This window comes from Strongylocentrotus purpuratus, unplaced genomic scaffold (genome assembly GCF_000002235.5).
Source record: "Strongylocentrotus purpuratus isolate Spur 01 unplaced genomic scaffold, Spur_5.0 spur5_scaffold_12, whole genome shotgun sequence".
NCBI lineage: Eukaryota > Metazoa > Echinodermata > Echinoidea > Camarodonta > Strongylocentrotidae > Strongylocentrotus > Strongylocentrotus purpuratus.
Genome location: NW_022145597.1, coordinates 33,790,275 through 33,799,869, shown reverse-complemented (window position 1 = coordinate 33,799,869; position 9,595 = coordinate 33,790,275). Strand labels below are relative to the sequence as shown.

The 9,595-nt window shown below is 34.8% G+C and overlaps 1 long non-coding RNA gene across 1 annotated transcript; it reads right to left on the bottom strand.

Moving 5' to 3' along the window:
- Positions 1-7,287: 7,287 nt before the first annotated feature.
- LOC115922804 lies at positions 7,288-9,343 on the bottom strand. Its single transcript, XR_004063627.1, has 2 exons — positions 8,946-9,343; positions 7,288-8,331 (listed from the first exon to the last, which is right to left on the bottom strand). It is a non-coding gene; the product is annotated as an uncharacterized LOC115922804 (long non-coding RNA).
- Between the last annotated feature and the right edge of the window lie 252 nt (positions 9,344-9,595).

The following is a 9,595-nucleotide window of genomic DNA, read 5'->3' as shown; positions in this document are numbered from 1 at the left end:
TTTTACAATTTAATTATTCATTTCATATTGGTATCTGGGAAGAACCAATTATCATTTGGAATTTCTGATGAACACACCATGTGAGACGGGAAAGATGTATTTGTCAAGACATACCAAGGATGCTGCGGTTGGTTGTCAACAATATATGAAAACTTTTTGTTTTCAAAGGCTCACCGATAACTTATGCCCATATGTCCTACCCAGCTAAAATCACCAAATATTAAAGTACAATTTGAATCGATAATTATCAAACAGGGTAGAAAAAGAATTTCTTACATGTTATAGAAAAGCTTTATTTGATAGTCTTGAAGCATGTAAATAATGCTGATTTTGTCATTTTAAAATGTTTATTGATATATGCTTGCAGGATTGCCAGCACTTTTTGATATATTTGTTGTAGAGAAGTTTATGCAAGTACATGTACATTTGTAAATCTTGATTGTAACAATGCACAAAGCTTTGGTAGTACCTATACAGACTGGTTTCCTATGAGTGAGAGATATGATGTGGTAGAGCATTGCCAAATAAATTCAATGTTGTATAAGTACAAGACACAAATTAAGTACATGTAGATATCCTGTTCAAAGACGATTTGATAATGGGTGTAAGCATAACAGAGGATAAATGATTTGATTATTGAAAGTTATGACAAATGCAACATATATATTTACATGTATTATTTCATGAAACATGGACCTGCTTGAGTATGATTAGCTATAGCTGTTTAAAGGGATAGTTGGGTTTTGTTGCAGACGGCGCTACACAAAACAATTTTTTGTGAGATAAAGAAAAACTGAGTGTCAAATTTGAAAGTATATACAATTTAAATGACGAAATCATGTTTGTTAGATCTAAATCGGTTCAGAGTTGGCTGAAATATCCATAAAAATAACCATTTCTAATATTTGTGGTGCCACACAAATGTTCAGTAATTTTGAACCAGCCGTTGTAAAACGAGATGGCGCCTTATACGGTTTATTCCAGCCAATGCAAATATTGGCTTTTTGTTGGTTATTATACATGTACGCTAACCATGCACTTTGAAGGCATTTGTGGTCTTAAACAAGAACTCAACTATTCCTTTAAGATATAGGCAGCTCTCGTACTCAAATCTCATAGGATCTAGTGAAACAGATATTCAAAACTTATGATAACAAACATATTATATATGTCAAACCAATTGAGAGCTGTGTAGGAAGCTGAAAAGATTCAGAAATCTTGTCTGGTGAATGTAGACTCTTTCTTGTATGTGGCATTGCATCTTTCTAGTCCAAACAAATCTTATAATGACATGCAAACTCCCCTTTTTATATATGGATAATGCGTCTGATTAAATGATTCTGATATTTTGTTTATGCATTTACTTTTTCAGAACTCAAAATTACCTGTTTTATTGATCCAAATGAAAGATTAATCTGCATTCTCAGTATAAAATTATAGTTTACTTTTTATCTACAGGGTAGATATATTTCATTTGACTGCTACAATGATACAACAGCAAACTGCTTGATTCTATTCTCATGAACTCAGCTGTAAAGCAGGGCTCCCACTTAGCCGAGTTGTATTAGCGAGTTAAGGTGAGTTGTGGTGAGTTGCCTCAAAGAGGCACTCGCAATAACTTGCGAACAATTCGGTATGGCTTAGCGTAACTCTTTACAACATTCCACGACTCTCCTCGAAGTCACGAGCAGTTCCAACATTTTGGACATGTTCAACCATTTTCCCCGATTTGTTGTAATTCGAGGTGAACTCGCCTACACTTGTAATATTCTCGCGTTACTCGTAACAAGCTCGCGCTGCACTCTTCATAACTCGTAGCAACTAGCCACCTTATGAAGAGTGCAGCGCGAGCTTGTTACAACTCGCCACGTAATGAAGAGTGCGGCGTGAGCTTGTTACAAGTAATGCGTGTATATTACGAGTGTAGGCAAGTTCACCTCAAATTGCAACGAATCGGGGAAAAAATTTTAACATGTTGAAAAATTTTGGAACTGCTCGCGACTTCGAGGAGAGTCGTGGAATGTTGTAAAGAGTTACGCTAAGCCATACCAAATTGTTCGCAAGTTATTGCGAGTGCCTCTTTGAGGCAACTCACCATAACTCGCTAATACAACTCGGCTAAGTGGGAGCCCTGCCTAATTATCTCTGACGCTAAGCTGAAAAGATGCTTTAAAATTGTATTCATTGTTGAAAAGATAAATCAAGTATTAAACAAATTACAAGGTCACGGTGTGGGTTATAATATATACTTGTAGTGAATATGTATAGAGTTTTATCAAGCATAGACTACTTTGAATTGAAAAATGTTGTGTGCAAGATGTTATACTCATAGTAATACAATTATGCTACTAGCACAATATGTACATAGGTGTCCTACATGCATTGGTAGTATGAAGTACTAAGTGTAATATATTTTTTGCTTTGTAAATTGCATTTATTTATTTCTGTACAGGCTTTGTGTGTGTGTTGTGTATATAATTCCGTATAGGAAAATTACTAGTATGTCATGACCATTATTTAGATTTGTTATACATTAGAAGATATTTATTTGTAATGTAAGAATGAAAAATTTCAAGATGATTGATCTATACAAAGTCTTAGTTAGAAGCGCCTGCACAATGTTGTATTGGGTTAGCCCCAATGCGTATCATATTATCTCTGTGCTTTAATGTACAGATTTTTATATAAGGTCAATCCCAAGCATCACACAATGACATTTCCAGAGAAATTTGAATTTTCAATAAAGAATATCATAGAAATTGTAATAAAATTCTTTAAATTAATGATAAGATATATTTACTAATATATTGTTTCACAGCATTAAAAGTAATGCTAAGTTTTGGGGAAATTTGAAAATTGGATGGATAGTAATTCTTTAAAATGGATTTATTGTGGATTTGTTATAAGCACTAACAAATTTAGCCCCTACAACACTTCTGCTTTCGAGCAAATTGCCTCTGTACACATATTGAACTTTTCTTCAAATCCATGTTAAAAAAATAAATTTGAATCCGGATGTCCTTTAGATGAATGCCTTTATAGAAATTTGATTAATCTCATGAAATAGTGCTTGAAGAGTATTCAGTACACAATTATACAGCTCTGATTTACTACAAATTATGCCATCCATTGCAAATGTATTCAATTCAAATAGTATTGAAAAAGCTTTAAAATGAGTCAGTATTCAGATCTGAAACTCCAGGTGGAGTATTTAGTTGTGTATTTGTTCTGTTTTATACCCCAGTCAAACAGACTGATCCAAGTTCTTTCCCATTGGAAGTGAGACGAGTCTTTGTTCGGTCTGTTGTCAGTTTCACAAAACTTGTCATCAGTGACAAATGTAAGTTTTTGTCATAAGCTACTGGAATCCTTGCTTCTGATTGGTTGTGATCAGATTTGTCACTGATTTATGTCATTTGTCATTGAAAAGAGGCTTTGTGAAACGGGTCCCTGGTGTCTGTGTCATTGGTTGACTGAGGTATTATAACATGTTAAGAACCAGAAGGATGTTCTTGTCTAAATTATGGACTTGTAACCTTTTTGCTACTTACAATGTAATCTATGAAATGCATGCCACATACAACTTCCAACTGCATCCTTAATTCATAAATTGGCTGAAAAATGGGTAATTTTTGTATGCTGCATAAATCTGGTTTTAAAGGATACAATGGAGCATGTAGCCATTTACATATACATGTCATGTTAACACATATGTACTGTAGTTATGCATTGAGTAAATCACTTATGAAAGCAATCCTTTCAATTAACTATGTAGAACTGTAATGTTTCAGTGTGCAGTCTGTATCTAAAGCAGATTGCCTGTGTGAATATGAATGGGGCTCTCATAAAATCCTGTTTGTAATGAAAGTAGATTGAGAGATAGAGGAATGTCACAATTCTGCACCTTGCACACAAATTTGATACAACGGAAACAACCTTGAAACAACGAATATAATCTGACTCAAGTCATAACTTTTTTGCCAAATAACATAGAACTTGTTCTTCCATCTTTTTTCTCTCCGATCTGAAATTCACTCCACTGTCGGTAAAAGAAAATCGTTTCTTGAAATTCAACTGTAATATGTTTATTGTACCTTTAATGTTAGGTTAAGGGTTGTTTAATGTAGTTAATTTTTAAAAAAGAACCCTGTTTTAGTTTGTTCTTGCTCTAAAGTCAGTAAAGTGATTTTGTACTTACTCTGAATTACAAGAATGTGCTATATATAAAGATCTTTTCAGTATTTTAATATGAATATTGTTAAATCCCTATAAGGACTCCCGCTCTTTGAAGAAAAAAATAAACTTCCAACGATGCCTGTTGTGAAGTGCTCATTTCTAATGTGTTTTCCCACACAATATTATATTTTGTTAACAAGTGTAATGTTATTGAATATTTAAATGAATTGAAGGCAAGACTTGGATATGGCCATATTGAATTTAATAGTTTAGTGATGTTTTGTGGGAAATAATCTCACCGTCGAATAAGAGTTCCTTATAATTACTCTACTCATCTTCGCTTTATGGTTTCCCTCAATCTTATTATTCCACTGGTACTACTTCTTGATTCCTCCTACTTCTTCAGCTACTTCTTTTCCCCTTTCCCCCATCCTCTTCCTATTCTCTCTTTTTTCTTTTTAATTCTGTGCACAGACAGCATTCTCTTGTATGTTATTCACAAATATGATAGATTTCTAATAAACTCCATGTCCAGACCAAAATACCTTTTTCTAGAGTCATTTGACAGTGATACATACAATATATCTTACTTTATGCTTACTACTTACTTTATATATCTGCATATTACCAAGATATTATTATTTTTATGTTCGAGCTCTTTTATACTCCAATTTACCATTAAATGTAATATGTATACTGTATGTACAGTAATGTGTACAGTTTTCATCATGATCCTTTTTTATTCAATATAAGTACTCTCTGTTCTCTTAATAATGTTCTAAATCTTGAAATAACCATTTTGACCATTAAATATATGCATGTTAAATAAAGTGTTTGAACTGTGTGTATGTGTATTCTTTAAAATAAAAGACTGATACTTGTACTCTCTTTTGAGAGCCAGAACGGCATATAAGTTAATAGCCTTCTTTTGTTGTAAACGATTTTTTGGCTTGCACCCAGTAAATAATATACTACTCGATCTTGCAATTGAAAACAAGTCATTAAAAAGTAAGTACTGGGTGCAAGCTAAAAAAACGATTGAAAGTTTTCCCAGAAGAATGAATGTAAGAAAAAAGCGATCAGAGGAGGATAGTAAGAGAGAGAGAAAGAACAAAAGAAAAAGGGAAAGACAGAGTATGAGAATGCAAAATAGGAGATATACAGTGTGTTCCAGAAAGAACGTAACCGAGAATTATTGATGTTTTATCATCTTAATCACAATCATAATTAATAAATGACACATTTGTCAAGCTTAGATCCTCTTCTTTCATTTGATGCAACTCATATGATGCATATTCACGCATGAGTGATTAATATCAATTTGAAGAGGGGAAACCAAAAAGTTATTTGGTGGACAGTATCTGAATTTCAAAGAGAAAATAAAATTACGAAAAAGTTAAGTTTCTGCCCTTTCATACGACACCTCAATCAGGAAAAATGAGCAAGAAATAACAAAGTTCTGTTCAAAGTAGTGCTTGCATTTCCATGTCCACAAAAGACTTCACTCCGTTTCGTTGACAATCAGCCATGCATGAAGTCTTTCGTTTACGGCTGATCGTCAATGTGATTTTCTCTTTGAAAGTCAGATACCTTCAGCCAAATGACTTTTTGGTTTAATCACTCATGCGTGAAATATGCATAAATGAGTTGAATCACATGAAAGAGGAGGAGCTAAGCTTTACGAATATATGTCATTTATTAATTTTAATTGAGATTAAGTTATGATAAAACATCGATAATTCTCGGGGGGGGGGGTTCTTTTGGGACGCACTGAATAGAGTAGATTAGAAACGGATTACAGACACTGGTAGATTGCTTCAAAATAACTGGTAGTAAAATTCTTTTCATACTGTAGAGTTCAGTCTTTTCTTGGAAAAAGCTATTCTGAAGTAATTCCCAAGCAGTTAATAAATCAGTAAACATGAAAATCATTCATTCATCCTTCATGTACTTTTTATATTCCCAGGAAAGTCACTGAGACTATACAGTACGATAAGAAATGAAGCACAACCATCTAACTTTTCATTTCTAATATGATTTGCTAATGTAGCAAGCTTTATTTACATCATGGAAAGTCACAGGTACGCATATGCTCGTTCCCTCTTTTTGAAAGCACCCCCTATCTGAGGACTGCCAACATTTCCGAACCCCCCTTTCGCGGGCTTTTTGCAGGCTTTTCCTGCCTTGGAGACCCCCTAAATCATGAAAAATGCTCAATGTACCCCCCTAAATTCGGAATAATTTCTCAGGAGTCCAAAGAGATGAGAGAAAAAAGAAAAAAACACCCCCTTTTTAAAGAAATCTCCGGGTGAAAAGTTAATACACCCCTTTTTTTACAATTGTCGGACCGGACTTTGTCGCACGAAAAGTACCCCTTTACCGTACATTTTGGTAACACGCATAGGGTCATTCCGACCCCGGAGTGGGGGGGGGGGGGGGAGCGGGGCGGGAACATGTAGAAACTGAAACAAAATACATGTACACGGTCATGTCTATAGCATCGTTTCTAATGTTAATAGTTGATTACTGAAGAATCTTGGCCATTTACACAATAGGATAAAACACAATTAAAATACTAATAGTATTGCATTTTTCCTGTAACAATTTTTACAGGGAAATTCCCTTCATTATGAGCGATAGGAAGCCTTTCCCCTCAAAATTGTCTTGTTTTTATCAGAAAAGAACTCACTTGTGGCATGATGTATGAAATGTTACTACATAGATAAGGCATTTAACTACAACATTTCTTGTGTGTCAATATGCACAGGAAAGCGAGTAGATTCGTAGAAATCAAGGAGAAAAAACATGTGAATTATGGCTTTACATCCCATGCTAACGACTGATGCAAGATATATACTTAATTCTTTATTGCAGGCATTAATATATACATGTAATAGTGTACATGTTGTAGCTCAGATTATTACACCTACCTCATACTAATATTGCATCATTTTGCCACATATCATATGAGAGGAAATGATAGCTTGCTGTTTGAGAGATAATCCCATCTATCCTATACATGCAAATACAAAACAGACCTTTAGCATATACAAAACCACAATTCATTCATTCTAGATAATATCTTAACTGCTAGGCAATGGTCCTTTTTTTCCCAAATAAATCTGGGATTCATTTCTCTGAACTTAAACACAGTAATCAAACATTTATTACTTTATATACAACGGTAATAGGGGATTACGTTTTAGCCTCTACGGTAATGACAATCTAACTATACCACTGATGAAGAGATTGCTGTACGTATAAATTGTTATATGTACAACTTCATGAATTAATGCTTGAAATGCCCTCGCGGATGTGACATTTTTAGATGTGAACATCTTGATTAATACTTTTTTTTAAGTTTGGAGAACTAAATGTTATTTTCAAGATGTTTAGATTAAAAAAGACACATCTTTACCATGTAAACAGTCAGTTCTACATAAAATCCCCCTTGATTTTACACGAAACATCTATGTACAGTGGAAACGCTCTTTGCATTGAGCATGTGACAGCCAGAGTTTTATACATTCCAATTAATTTAACATATTATTGACATAAAACAGGCTAAAAATATCTCATTATCTCTTTACTTACATTCATGGCACTTCTCTTCTCTGATGTAATTAGAATTAGATGATATTGATAAATTATGGGGCGGATGTTACAGAGTTTAGAGAGAATGGACACGTTGCTTATTCTCTATTTGCTCAGCATTGCGTAGCATTAGATACCCTAACAAGACTTGATACGGGGCAACATGATCCAAAGTCATTGAAATAGTCAACTTAGATTGAGGGATAGAGAAAATTGAAATAAATCTATATAAAACTCTTAAAATTTGGTACAAAGTTAGCTTAAATACCTCCTCATTGTGAAAACACATCATAGTGTTGGTTGTACAAAAGATCCTTTTGTACAATGTCCCATTCTCTTAATATGACATTTGTCTTCAAAATTACCTAAAACTCCAAAAGAACCATTATATTATCAGAGATGATGATACAAATTAAGCCCTGGCATTACATTTGTCTTTAAATGTACATTCTTAGGAAAATCATAGCTTCACCAGAGCTAATCACCTGTTTGCAGTAGACCATACATTACCAACATACTGGAGTTAGATTGCTTAGGAGACCGGCCTTCTCTGGAAATATCCTACAAATAGAATAAATTATCACAATTTATTATTCAGCTTATTCCTTACTTAACCAAAACACAGAGCTATATGAAAACCTAACATGTATTTGGGAGCTCTGGGTAAGATTGGATTGCTGTCATTGCCACCGTGTGTTTCGACTTGCCTGGAGTTAGTCACCATGTGAGCAGCCCCCCCCCCCCCCCACCCGGCCACCCCCCCCCCCCCCCCCCCCCCCCCCAAAAAAGTTCCACTCTTAAAATTAAAAACAAGAAAGGGAAAAGAACAAGGAAGAAGATAAGAGAGAAAAATACAAGGAACAAGACAGAAAAATGCTCTATCCAAAAATGGAATCACTTCAATCGGTCACTACGTTTCCTCGTACAATATACTTTATCTTTAAAATTAAAGAAGAACTGTAGAAAGTTACATAGACAGAGATTACATTTTGTGTTTACAAAAGCTTTGGTTTAAAGAGATAATAGCGGTTGGTTATATTGCGCTGATTTACTAAATATATGCATGCATGAGGTAATAGTAATAATAATATTTATAAAACCATTATGATAGAATTAGTGTATTTTCAGGTATACATGTAGATACATGTACAAAGCCTGGTCGCACAGGGCCTTACCTACAGTAAACATAAAAGTACAGACGGCAATGTTTCCAGAAGAATCTTTTGCTTCACATGTGATGCTAGTGTCTCCAAGATGAGAAAGATCTACGGATGTGTGAGAGCAGTTAATGGACGGATTTGGATCTACGTTGTCTGACACAGATGGGATGAAAGCGATGCTAGCAAGGTCTTGATCCGCGATGGATGTTTGCATGTCACGGCATTCCCAACAAGGGGGCTCGTTGTCTGCGGAAAACAAGACAAAACTACTTTAAGAGTTATAGTGTACGTAGCCAGTAGCGGATCAAGGGGGGGGGGGGTTGCCGGAACGTCCGCGGCTCCCCTATTGGCGGTACCTAAAAAAAAGGATAAGGAAAAAAGAGGGAGAAAAGAAGAGAAAAAAGGAAAGGAGAAGAGAACAAAAAAGGAAAAGAGAAAAGAAAGATGTAAAAAGAAAAGAGAATAGAAAGAGAGAGATGGAGAAAAAGAAAACGAAAAGAGAAGCCGGGTGAGAAAGGAAGAAAGACAATTAAATGGCACTATAAGTAAAAGTAACAACGAATACGGGAAAAACTTGGGGGATGTGCGTGTGAAATGCACGCGCATTGAGGGTGGGGTGACTGCCGTATTCTAATTTTTAGGTTGTGCAAAACGGAATTCAGCTT